We start from the raw sequence: 12,700 nt of genomic DNA on the forward strand, positions 1-12,700 counted from the left end.
TATAATGCCCAGCCACATTGGGGAGGGCAGTCATCTTTACTCATGTTAGTAATTCAAATGCTAATCTCTTCTAGAAACACCTTTACAGACACATCCAGAAATAATGTTTTACCAGCTATCTGGGCATCTCTTAGCCAGTCAAGTTGACACATAAAATTAACCACCATGTTCAATAATCACAAATCAATCAATATGATACATTAATAAAAGAAAGGATAAGAACTATATGACGATTTCTATAGACAAAAAGCATTTCACAAAGTACAACATCCATTTATGATAAACCCTCAACACAGTGTGTTTAAAGGGGTCATACTTCAACATAGTAAAGACCATACATGAAAAACTCTCAGCTAGTATCTTTCTAAATGAGGAAGAACTGAGAGCTTGTCCCCTGCGGTTATGAACGAGACGAGGATGCCCACTTTCATCTCTTTTACTCAGTATAGTACTGAAGTCCTAGGCACAACAATCAGACAACAAAAAGAAAGAAAAGGCATCTAAATTGGCAAGGAGGAAGCCAAACTTTCACTATTTGCAGATGACATGATACTCTATGTAGAAACCCTGAAAGACTCCAAAAACAAAAACCTCTAGAACTGATACACAAATGCAGTGAAGTCTCAGGATACAAAATCAATGTACAGAAATCTGTTGCATTTCTATAGACCAATAATGAATCAGCAGAAAGAGAAATTAAGAAAACAATCCCATTTACAATTGCACCAAAAACAGTAAGATAGCTAGGAATAAACCTGACCAAAGAGGTGAAAGACCTGTACTCTAAAAACTATAAAACACTGATGAAAGAAACTGGAGACAGCACAAAGAAGTGGAAAGACATTCCATGCTTGTGAATTGGAAGAAAAAATACTGTTAATATGTCTATACTCTCCAAAGCAACATACGCACTTAATGCAACCCCTATCAACATGCCAACAGCATTTTTCACAGAGCTAGAACCAACAATCCTAAAATTTGTATGGAATCAAAAAAGACCCCAAATAACTAACGCAATCCTGAAAAAGAAAAGCAAAGCTGGAGGCATCACAATTCCAGACTTCAATTTATAAAATTGTAGTAATCGAAACAGTATGGTACTGGCACAAAAATAGACACATAGATCAGTGGAATAGAATAGAAAACCCAGAAATAAACCCACAATTATCTGGTCAATTAATCTTTGAAAAAGGAGGCAGAGTATGCAATAGGAAAAAAAGAATGTCTCTTAAATGGCCTTGGGAAAACTGGACTACTTTCTTACACCACACACAAAAATAAATCCAGAATGGATTAAACACCTAAATGTGAGACAGGAAAGCATAAGCATCTTAGAAGAGAATATAGCAGTAACTTCTTTGACATCAACCATAGCAACTTCTTTCTAGATATGGCTTCTGAGGCAAGGGAAGCAAAAGCAAAAACGAACAATTGGAACTACATCAAAATAGGAAGGCTCTGCACAGTGAAGGAAACAATCAACAAAACTAAAAGGCCACCTACAGAATAGAGAAGGTATTTGCTCATGACATACCTGATAAAGGGTGAGTCCAAAATACATAAAGAACTTTTAAAACTCAACACCCAGAAAATGATCCAATTTAAAAATAGGCAGAGGCATGAACAGACATGTCTCCAAAGACCTCCAGATGGCCAAGAGACACATGAGAAGATGCTCATCATCACTTACCATCAGAGAAATGCAAGTCGAAACTGTGATGAAATATCACCTCCCACCAGTTAGAATGGCTAATAGGAAACCAGAAGTGTTGGTGAGGATGTGGAGAAAGGGGAATCTTCTTGCACTGTTCGTAGGGATGCAAACTGGTACAGTCACTTTGGAAAACAGTATGGAAGTTCCTCAAAAAGTTAAAAATAGAGCTACCCTACAATCCAGCAACTGCACTACTGGGTATTTACCTAAAGAATATGAAAATACTAATTCAAAAGACCCTGATGTTTACAGCAGCATTATCTGCAATAGCCAAATTATGGAAACAGCTCAAGTGTCCATTGACTGATGAATGGATAAAGATGTGTGTGTGTGTGTATAGCCATATATACACACATATACATACATATATACATATATACACAATGGAATATTAGTCATAAAAATGAAATTTTGCCATTTGTGATGACATGGATGGAGCTAGCATATTATGCTAAGTGAAATAATTCAGAGAAAGACATATACCAACTGATTTCATTCATGTGGAATTTAAGGAACAAAACAAAGGAGCAAAGGGCGGAAAAGAGTGAGAGAAGCAAACCAAGAAATAGACCCTTAACTATAGAGAACCAGTTGATGGTTACCAGAAGGGAGGTGGGTGAAACAGGTGATGGGGATTAAGGAGGGCACTTGGCTGTGATGAGCACTGGGTGATGTATGGAAATGTTGAATCACAATATTGTACATCTGAATGTAATATAACACTGTATGTTAACTAACTGGAATTTAAATAGGAGCTTGAAAAAAATTAACCGCCATAGATGGGGAGACATAGAAGGGATTTGAGTTGACAGTGACACTATACTCTGTTATGAGACTAGTCTTTGGGGTCAAGGGCAGAAGCAAGAAGCCAGTGAGGGGGTGTCGCAATAACCCAGAGTTAAGCCTCGATGCAGTCATTTGCTGACATCTTCAAAAAACTTTCCAGCATCTCCCTGGCCCCTGCAACACTCCCACTTCACAAATGGAGCCTAGCTCCTAGGATTTGGCCGCTTTGTTTGCTGCTTCTGAGAGCCAGCTAAACCTGGAGATAGCGGGATCCAGTGGCGCCGGTGCCTATCTGAAGATGTGCTCTAGCCTGAAATCAAACTAATTGGAGCACTGGTCTCTAGAATGCAGTTGGTCATTCTGCATTATTAGTTTTGCACATTCAGATTATCTTAAATATAGGGTGCCAGTAATTAGAAAAATGCTTCGTTGTTTTTCTGAATCAAGGTATGCATGTTGGCTTACTAAGTTTTAGCTTGACTATTACAGCCACGCTCAGAGCCCTTGAGAACCACGCATCTCATTCACCTTGACTGGGAAGGGGAAAGTGGCCAGATTGCCTGCATAAAGATATTTGTGTCTGAGGCAGAGCATAGAAATAATTCATGGCACGTTGCCGCACTGCTTTAATGAACCCAGAAAGCACTTTGGGTAATGCATCATTGAGGGCACTCACGGCAGAGCTTCCTTGTATACAATCGAAGCGTGAACTTATTTGCATTTCAGTTTGCTCCCTCTTTTAGATTTAATTAGATTTCAGACTTCAATCGATTTATTAAATGAATTTCTCACTGCTTAAAAGGTGTAATATGCGCATGACAGTAGCTTTTCCCCAATACTGTCTTCTCATTTCCTCATGCCCCCAAGATCTCAGCTTCTGGCTCGGATGCAAAGCCAGAGGTTATTTTCCAGAGCTGCTGTGCTGTATCAATGTAGCTGCTTTTGTGCTTGGAGACACTGGGGCCTGGGGAGGGTTATGGTTTTTGTCCATTTTGTCTGACATGAATGTACCTCTTATAGATTTGCCACTAGTAAATCCAACTAATGCACAGTAAAGCACTATCTTCTGTTTGGGTGGCCCTTTATCATTGTGAATCTTTCTACTGTTATTTTGGCGTAACATCTACAAACCTTTATTTTTATTACAATGAGGGGAGCATTGGGACTCTTCAAATGGTGGGAAATTAAATGTAGTGAATCAAACCGTATTAGTGATTCGCAAGATAAGCTGGAGAGCTTGACCATAAAATGCAGTAATTTAGTGATGTCCCACATTTGTTTAGAAGAGAAGAAAGAATGTTGCTCCGAGCCACTGGAGGATCTTAATCCCATATTATTGTTACCTACATGCATGAATTTAAGTCACTTGTTGGATCACTGGGCTGTGATGGCCTCATCTGGGCTCCTGATATCTTAAGGCAGGCAAGAAGTCGGCTTGATTTCTAAAGACTCCTTCCAGCTTTAGGCTGTGTGTGTGTCTGTGTGTTTGTGGGGCAACGGGAAGCAGTATGAACAGGAAATCCATTTGTGATTATTTTTAGCAGTGTGATCTAGATACATGATGTCTAGATACATAATGTCCATAACACAAAGTGGAAGAAGTGATATTACTGGTTGTATTTTTACTTTCTGAATTAGCTAGGACTTCAGATTAAAGTCAGCTATGGCCAGCTTCATGAAGCAAGTTATTTTTACTGTATGTACTGTGTATCTCCAAATGTACTGTATTTTGAAAGTCCAGTTAGAAAGGTATAGCAGTTAGAAAGATATAGCAACCAAAGTAGGATAACGTAAGTATAAATCCATTTCTTTTTTTTTTAAGATTTTATTTATTTATTTGATAGAGATCATCACAAGCAGGCAGAGAGGCAGGCAGAGAGAGAGGAGGAAGGAGGCTCCCTGCTGAGCAGAGAGACCGATGCGGGGCTCCATCCCAGGACCCTGGGATCATGACCTGAGCTGAAGGCAGAGGCTTTAACCTACTGAGCTACCCAGGCACCCCTAAATCCATTTCTATAATGTAATATAAGCCTATTTTTAAAGAAAGATTTTATTTATTTTAGAGAGGAAGAGTGGGGAGAAAGTGGCAGAAGGGGAGAGAGAGGGACAAGCAGACTCCTCACTGAGCATGGAGCCCCACATGGGGCTCTGTCCCTGGACCCTGAGATCACCTGAGCCAAAATCAAGAGTAAGATGCCCAACCAACTGTACTACCCAGGTGCCCCAATGTAAATCTATTTCTATGGTAAAAACACAAATCCATTTTCTACAGAGCAAAGGCTGTGTTCAGAATGCTGTGAATTCACAATTTAGAAAAAAAGTATTAAGCAAAGCCCAGTGGCAAAATGGGATTGTGGCTGAATGGCAGGCTCATCTTTGAGGAGAGGGCTAATTATTCTTTATTTTTGTAAGATTCAGCATGAACTAGGTTGTGTAAGAGGTCTGTGAATTAAAAAACAAAACAACTTCTGATTTTCTACCTGATCATTATTCATTTAAGGAACTATAAACCCTATTATTAACCCCAGGCCTGATTTCTCTCAAAGGGAACAATGGAAAAGTGCTGGACTGCTCTGGAGTCTTTTTCTGCTGGAATATTCCCACAGTCTTTCTGTGTCTTCCATGACAGTGAAGAGTACCGCTCTTCCTTAGTTAATAGGACATTCCACATTTTTACTTTGATGTTTCCTTGTGATTAGATTTAGAGTATGCATTTCAAGTAGGAATACTACAGAAGAAACATTATGATATCACCTCTGGAAGCACGCTGTGCCCAAAAATTCTCATTAAGTGATGCTAATTTTCATCATCCTGAAAGGGTATTGTCTGATTCATCTACTGTGCCATTACCTTTTTTCCCCCTTTGCAACTAATAAATGTTCTGTGGGAGGCACTTTAAGACCCTGCAAATACCGTGCTCATTGTCAGTTGTTTCCCCCTCAATTTAGCATTATGGATGGTCCTTGTCCCATCCAGTCTTTACCATGATGGTTGTAAATGATGATTTTCCCACTTTGGCACTGACCAGGTGGCCTTCTGTTGTAAATGAGAGACTTTCCCCCGTTGAAAAAAAATTTGTTTATTATCTAAATGGTTGTACCACTTCCTAATTTTTAGAGGTTTATAATTCATAACTGTACTTAACTTTTTAGTGCTAGGATTGCTCCAGTCTCTGCCAGGGGAAGACCTGTCCACTTGATTTGGACATGCTCAAATGATATTTGGGAGGGATACCTTATATGTGCAGACTCTGCCCTGCCAATCACCCTTCTCTCCTTTGTGGCCCCTAACGTGTCTATAAATAAGTCCAGGGTCATGGTTGTATATGTGAAAAGTACCAGTAAGCTGAGATTTTTGGAGTCCCTTTGCTCCTCACTGAGCCCAAACTTGAACCTCAGTATCTTGCCTCACACCAAGTGGCTACCAGAAGCACAGCAGAAGAGGGTACATGAGGATGTGGATGAGGAAGGAGAAAGAACAAAGAGGCCAGACCTCCTTCCATGCAAGAGTGGGCTCAGGACCTAATGGGACTAAGAACGGAGAATGCTTCTGTGCTAGGACATGGGACACAGAGTCTCAGAGTCCAACCACTCCAAGGTAGTCCTTTTCTCTGTGAGCTCAGCATCAGGCTCCAGATACTTGTTCACCAGTTTGCTTTGGGTCAGAGCTATTATCCTTATCTCTGTCCTTGTCTTTATAGATGCTTAGGAACAAAGCCCCTCTCGTCACCCCCTTGGGTGCCCAGCAGACCTGACGTGTGACCTCCTCCACCAACAGTGCTCTGGGTTCCAGGGCCACTCAGGCCGTGCCATCTCAGATTGCATGCTCTGTGCTTTGGAAGGCATCTGATGAGCTGTACCAGTGTGCTTCAGTTTCTCTTAATCCTAAATGAGGGAATAGAATTGGGATCTTTAAGGTCCTCTTCAGCTTTAAAATTTTTTAGTTCCGAAAACTGACATAGGGATTTTATGTGCTTGAATTAATATTCTCATATATTTGTCCTGACCCATCAACCCTACATATTCTGCTCTTGTGTCAAGCAGAATAGGCACTTTGCATGGGTTATCTTCTTTCATAATTTCTTATCCCCTCAAATTATCCCTAGTGATAGAAGTCTAATCAGAATGTTAATTAATGCTTTTGCTAGCTATAACATAGAGATGTGTAGGCACAAAGTATTTTCACAATAAAGGAAATGAATTTCTGTAATAGCCTATAAAAGACCAAATTTCTGAATTCTTCCTAAGATTATATTAAGTTAATGCTTACCCGTAAGGAAGCCACTCCAATCAGTTTCTCAGTTCTTCTTCACTCATTTTGAAGGATTGTTCTGGAGATGTTAAAAGTGCTATTCACATTAATAATTAGAGCTTTTATCAGGAGACTGGCTGCTTTGGTAAGTACTCTTACTATCTGCAGCCCTGGGTGTGTGTCCATTTGAATGGACAGTCAGGGTCCGCACCCAGACTTTCCTTATGGGGCAAGAACAGTGTTTCCTATACAATCATGCCGACTACTGAGATTATTAACTCCAGGGGATTTGCCCCAAGTATTTATAATTCATTTTTTTTTTTTTTTTTTTTTTTTTTTAAAGATTTTATTTATTTATTTGACAGAGAGAAATCACAGGTAAGCAGAGAGGCAGGCAGAGAGAGGAGGAAGCAGGCTTCTCGCGGAGCAGAGAGCCCAATGCGGGGCTCGATCCCAGGACCCTGGGATCATGACCTGAGCCGAAAGCAGAGGCCTTAACCCACTGAGCCACCCAGGCGCCCCTTATAATTCATTTATAACAGTACTTTTCTATGGTTTGTATGCTTAGAAAGTTAGAGCTTCTACAAACTCAAGAGTCAAGATCATTCAGCTTGGGAATCGCTGTCTCGGGTCAAGCCTCTTGGTTGTCTTCCTGCAGGCTTTGGCCACAGGCAGTCAGTGTTCCCGCCCCCATGTCATTAAACCCTGCACAGGCTGCTGGCCTGAAGGAGAGCTTGATTTGCTGATTATACCATAGTTTGAAAGCTTCTTCAGCTTTCTTTAGCAAGAAGGGAGAAGTCTGCCTCTGGACAATGTGAAAAAGAGGAATAATGAAGTCCCCAGTCTCTCTTAACCCAAAGCCATATCGTTATTTGTGTTGTTTTCTTAGACTGTTCTTCATACCTGTGATGTAATTTTCCAAGTTTCACTCCGCAGAAGTCCGTATCTTGGTGCGGAGGAGTACGGGGTGGGAGAGGATGGAAGGGAACGGGGCTGCCGTGCCGTGCCGCTTGGTGGCTGGGGAGTAGCTGGAAGGTTAGCTCTGATGGCAAAGCAGAAGGTGTGTGGGGAGAGGGAAGGACCCGGGGCAAAGGGAGAGAACAAAGGGAGTCATGTAGCTTTGAGGATGTGGTAAGGGATGCTATGCCCAGAATTAGTTAATAGTTAAAAGTAACGAAAAGCAACCAGGAGGGCTTTTCCGCAATGGAAGAAGACAAACTGTTTCCTGCAGAGCCACATGTCATCTATTTGAGTTTCTTCCAGAACTTCAAAGGGAATGGTTGTTAGGGGTATCCAGTTAAAGGACAAGGATCAGGAGTGTTCGAAGGGAGGTTCCTGGTGGTCGCCACAGAGCCCTGTCCTCTTCTACATCATTTTGACAGTTAGGAAGCTTGTATGTTTCACTGTGCTGAGACCTGAGCCATAGATAGTGAATGGAGAGTGAGTGGCCGGGAAGAGAGGTCCAGGGCTGCTGCAGAAGCTGACAGATCTACACTGTAGGTTCATAGTACAGAAGGGACATATGCGTGAGGGTCATCTGGCTCTTCCTTCCTTTCTTCTGGGTGAATGCCCTTCTATCACATGCGGGCATCCCAAATTCTTCTTTCAGGTCTTGACTCAGTTGTCACCTCCAAAATGAGGCTTACCCTAACTATTGTGTTAAAAGTTGTACCCACATGCCACTCACCCTGCTCTACTTTTTCTTTTTCTTCTATTACTTCCCCTCCCCTGACACACTGTATGGTCCTGCTTACCGATAATGTGAATTTTTAATTGTATCTTTCTCTCCCTGTTGGAATGCAAGATCCATGTTTGTCTGTTTTATTCATTGGTGTATTGTGAGAGCCAAAACAATGCCTAACACATGGTAGATGTTCAGTTATTATTTGCTCAATGAATGAATGAAATAAATAAAGTAAAAAACAATTACAGATAGCAAATAAGACAAAATAGGGTCTTGGAGGAATTCCATTATCAAGTTTGGTATAAGAGAAAAAAGAAATTTCCATACTAAAATTGGACAATAGAAGCCAGGCTCTCCTGAATGGTTTATGACAAATTTTGTCAACTGAAAAATCCTACGTAGTGGGTTTTCCACCAGTGTTTGTTCTTTTAAGATTCCATCTCTTTGATTTAAAAAAGTCACCAGTTTGATATCATTTTCTTTTGGTACAACTGGATTTAAGTGCTATGTAGGTCATTTAAAAGGTGATGGTTTGAAAAAGGTTGTGTTATTGCTGGTGATTGGTGTTCTGCTGGCTTTGAAGGGCTGAGTGGGAAGTAGGGGATTAGCGAAGCAGAGGGCAGGGAGTGAAAGAGGAGAAGGAAGTAAGCCAGGGGCCAGCGTTGACCGAACTGGGATTCTTTAGGAGGAGTGACTGAAAAGTCACTCTAAGAGGCTGTTGGTTTAACTTCATAATTGCTGTACATAATTAAACACATAAATGTTGAGGAAACACCGATTAAAGGCATCCTGAGAGAGAAGCAGACCTAATTGGAGAATCTTATTTTGTGCTCCATGACTCACAGTATTTCCAACTGTCCCCACGTCATTATTTTGTCTTTTAGCCTCCCCCAAGTGTTTTCTCAGTTTCTATTGACCAGGGCCTCTTTCTGCAATGTTCTTTCTCTACTCCATAGCAACTGACATTCAGTGTAGTCTTGGTAACTGTCAACTCCTGTGTTTCCATTTTGTATGTGGAGCTTGTAAAGCTGAAATTATAGGTCAGGCTGCATGCACACTGATAATCTGTAAATCCAGGAAAATTTCCCATGACCATATGAACCATAACACACACCTCTTGGATGCTTGCCCTTCGTTAAATAGGGGCTCAACAGGAAGTTATGGATGCTCCTCCCATGTCACTTCTAAGTCTTTGTTCCCAGAGTTCTATAGTGGAGAAGACCATTAACATTACTCACTGTTACTTTGGTAGGGGGCATAGTCCTTAAGGATTTTTCCATGTCCTAACACAGGGCCTCTACAAACTTCTGAGATGTAAAAGGAAGCAAAGAACATTATGAGTCCATTTTAGTAAGAACAGTAACCTACAAAAAGTCCACTATGTAACTGAAACACATCATTTTGAGATCTGGTAACGAGTACTGTGGCCCCCGAATCAGCCCAGATTTGGTATTTGAGCTTTGCTCTCTGATGTCTGATGAAGGGTCTGGACTCCAGGCATGTAAGCTACACTAGGCCTTCAAGTTATATTGAATGGAGTGGTGGACAAAGTAATGGTTTAGGAGAGAGGAGAAAGAAAAACGTGTTAAACCAAGGTCAGATTTTGGCCTTTCCCATATTTGAAAGGAGGAAAAGGCACCTCTGAGCATCTCTGAGAAATTACAGTCACCATTAGGCACTGTGCCAGATATAATAACCACAAGTTGAAATGAATAGAAGCATGTCTCTACTGATATCCATGGGTATCTTCAGTTGCAGTTGATACACTCTTTCATAGACTTCTCAGGAGAACTCTCTAGGGGAGTGCCCCCAGATGAGGACAAAGAAACTCAAATACCAAACCTAAAAATTTTCACATTCACCCAAGAGGTGGTATTTCAGGCAAATCAAACACTTTAGAAAATTTCCCAGGTTTAACATCTCTGCATGACCTTAGGCAAAATCCTTAATGAGACTCTTCCTTAGAACTAATGTTCTTACAAAGGGAATGAAACAGGGACCCTCTGATCGGATGGTGGCATTACACCAGAAGTTTAAAGGAGGTCTATGGTATTTTAAATGTCATGTCTTAATTTTTGTCAAGGGTAAATTCAGAGAAAGATTATGGAGAACTCGTCTAAGAAAAGCATTCCATCGTAGAGAATTTTACTTTCAACCTAGAAAAATACTTAAAATATGAAATTACAAAAAAAAATTTTTTTCACACCAGAAGACAGAAATAGTGCATTGTAAAGAGCACCGGGCAAAAAAAAAAAAAAAAAAAAAAAAAAAAAAAAAAAAAAAAAAGAAAGAAAAAGAAAAAAGAAAAGAAAAAATGCTCCATATAGAAAACGTTGAAGCAGACATTATGTTTTTAAGCTTCTTCATTATGCAGCCATCTCATAAAACCTGCCCAAAGTCACCATTTTTATGAGGTTAAATATAGTCCTTGATAGAAAGTGGGAAGAAATGGAAAGGCGCAGAGATTTCTTTATGTGCTAAGCCCTCTGTGAGCTTAATTCGTCTGGCTCAAGCCTGGTTCCGGCTGATCAGAGCAGGACCACCCCCATCTCCCAGAATGGGGCTCCCCACTGTATTCTTGCCCCTTCTTCTTCTTTTCTTTTAGGCAAGAGTGGGATCTTTCTGGAAGGCTAATCTCTATCCAGTCCTTCCTTTGCTTAAAAATGTGTAATGGCCTATCCCCAGTGCCCTTAGGATAAACTCTGAAGTCCTGTGATGGACTGGCCTGTTCACAGAGGCAGTACGAAGGCAGGGCTTACCACTGTGAGCTTGGAGCCATACTTCCAGTGTAGGGTGTCACCTCAGCCACTTAGCAACTGAGAGCCCTCAGCAAATTATTTACATTGTTGGGCTTCAGCTGTCTGAACTATGAAACGGAGAGGGTGATGATGATAGTACAATCCTGACAGGGTTGTTGTGAGGATCAAATACGTTCTAGTACGAAACGTTCATTTTATTATTTATTTTCTGCTTTCTGTTTGCCTCTGCCCCTCTACCCTGCCCTATGTCATACCAAAGTATTTGCAGATACTGTTCCTGCCTTCATTCTCTTAATGGGACATATCTCCTTTTGTCTCTTTCTTATAAACGGTTTCCTCTGCTTGGAATGTTCTCTCTCTCTCTCTCTATCCGTATCCACTCACCTACTACATCCTCTGATTAACTCTTCCTCGACCTTCAAAGCTCAGACCAGAGCTCCTTTACTCTGAGCAGCCTACCCAGATGTCACTCTGTATGGTACATGCTCCCAGAGCTGCCATTCTTCCTTCTATCCTGACATTTATCACACAGTATAGTAGGTCTTTCCCTGCTCCTGTGAAAAAGGGGTTATATCTCGGTCATTTCTACATACTTGCTGTCTATATACTGTGTGCTCCTGCGTGGACGGGAGGATGACGGTCACTGAGATGGTGTGATCTAGTGACAGGAAACCTCCCATGCCCATTTGGTCATAATCACAATTGTGTTAAATCTGCATGAACATATAATCACTCCATCATGTTTTCTGATCCATCACTTGTCTATATTAATTTTTTCTGGTTCCCTGTGCCATCCCCTCCTCATCCTGATTGGTATCCTCTAAGCTTGCTCCTCTCTGCCAGTCTCTCAAGTAGGCACTTGAAATTGAGAATAACCCTCCGGGTATGGTCTAGTGAGCACAAAGACACACTATTCATTCTTTTGTTCCTCTGCTAAAGCAGACAGATGCTACGTTTGGTTTGTTTGTTTATTTTGTCTCACAGTTCTGTTGGTTCATGAGCTCACTGTCTAGGATGACGGCAGTGTTTTTGGCCCGAGCGAGCGGTTGGAAGCATGGGGTTGCCATCAATGACAGGGGAGGCTATGGAGAAGCAGATGCAGGGGATCATCAGAAGTTTACTTTCAGATGTGCTAAGTTTGAAATTTCTCTTAGGCATCCAAGTGGAGATATTTTAAAAGGCAAGGAGATATATGGATCCAGAGTACAGGAGAGAGGTCTGAATTGGAAATGCCAATTTGGGAGTTTTAAGCCTATAGATAGCATTTAAAACTCGGAGATGAGGTAGTGAGACAGCCATGGGAATGAGTGTGTAGAGAAGAGGATCAAGGAAGAAGGAGCCCTGACTCTTTGACAGCGACAGTTTGGAATCAGCAAAGACATCTGAGAAGGAGCAGCCCATGAGGTCTGAGGGAAATCAGGAGGGAGTGATGTCCTGGATGACTGAATGCAAGTCCAGGAGGATATTTACAGAATGGATTACAAACTTAAAGTGTCCTCTGTTATA

At 41.2% G+C, this 12,700-nt stretch overlaps 1 protein-coding gene and 1 long non-coding RNA gene across 5 annotated transcripts in view; one reads left to right on the forward strand and one right to left on the reverse strand.

Annotated features, from left to right (window-relative positions):
• HHAT (hedgehog acyltransferase) overlaps positions 1-12,700 on the forward strand; it is a 339,382-nt gene that overhangs the window by 162,098 nt on the left and 164,584 nt on the right. The gene's annotated exons all lie outside the window — the stretch shown is intronic.
• On the reverse strand, positions 5,550-11,824 carry LOC116575753. 2 transcript variants are annotated; one of them, XR_004279936.1, is made up of 4 exons: positions 11,788-11,824; positions 9,674-9,742; positions 7,655-7,793; positions 5,550-6,384 (listed from the first exon to the last, which is right to left on the reverse strand). It is a non-coding gene; the product is annotated as an uncharacterized LOC116575753 (long non-coding RNA). The 2 variants fall into 2 exon arrangements; XR_004279935.1 differs by having other exon boundaries at positions 11,579-11,820.

The sequence above is a fragment of the Mustela erminea genome, chromosome 17 (assembly GCF_009829155.1).
Source record: "Mustela erminea isolate mMusErm1 chromosome 17, mMusErm1.Pri, whole genome shotgun sequence".
NCBI lineage: Eukaryota > Metazoa > Chordata > Mammalia > Carnivora > Mustelidae > Mustela > Mustela erminea.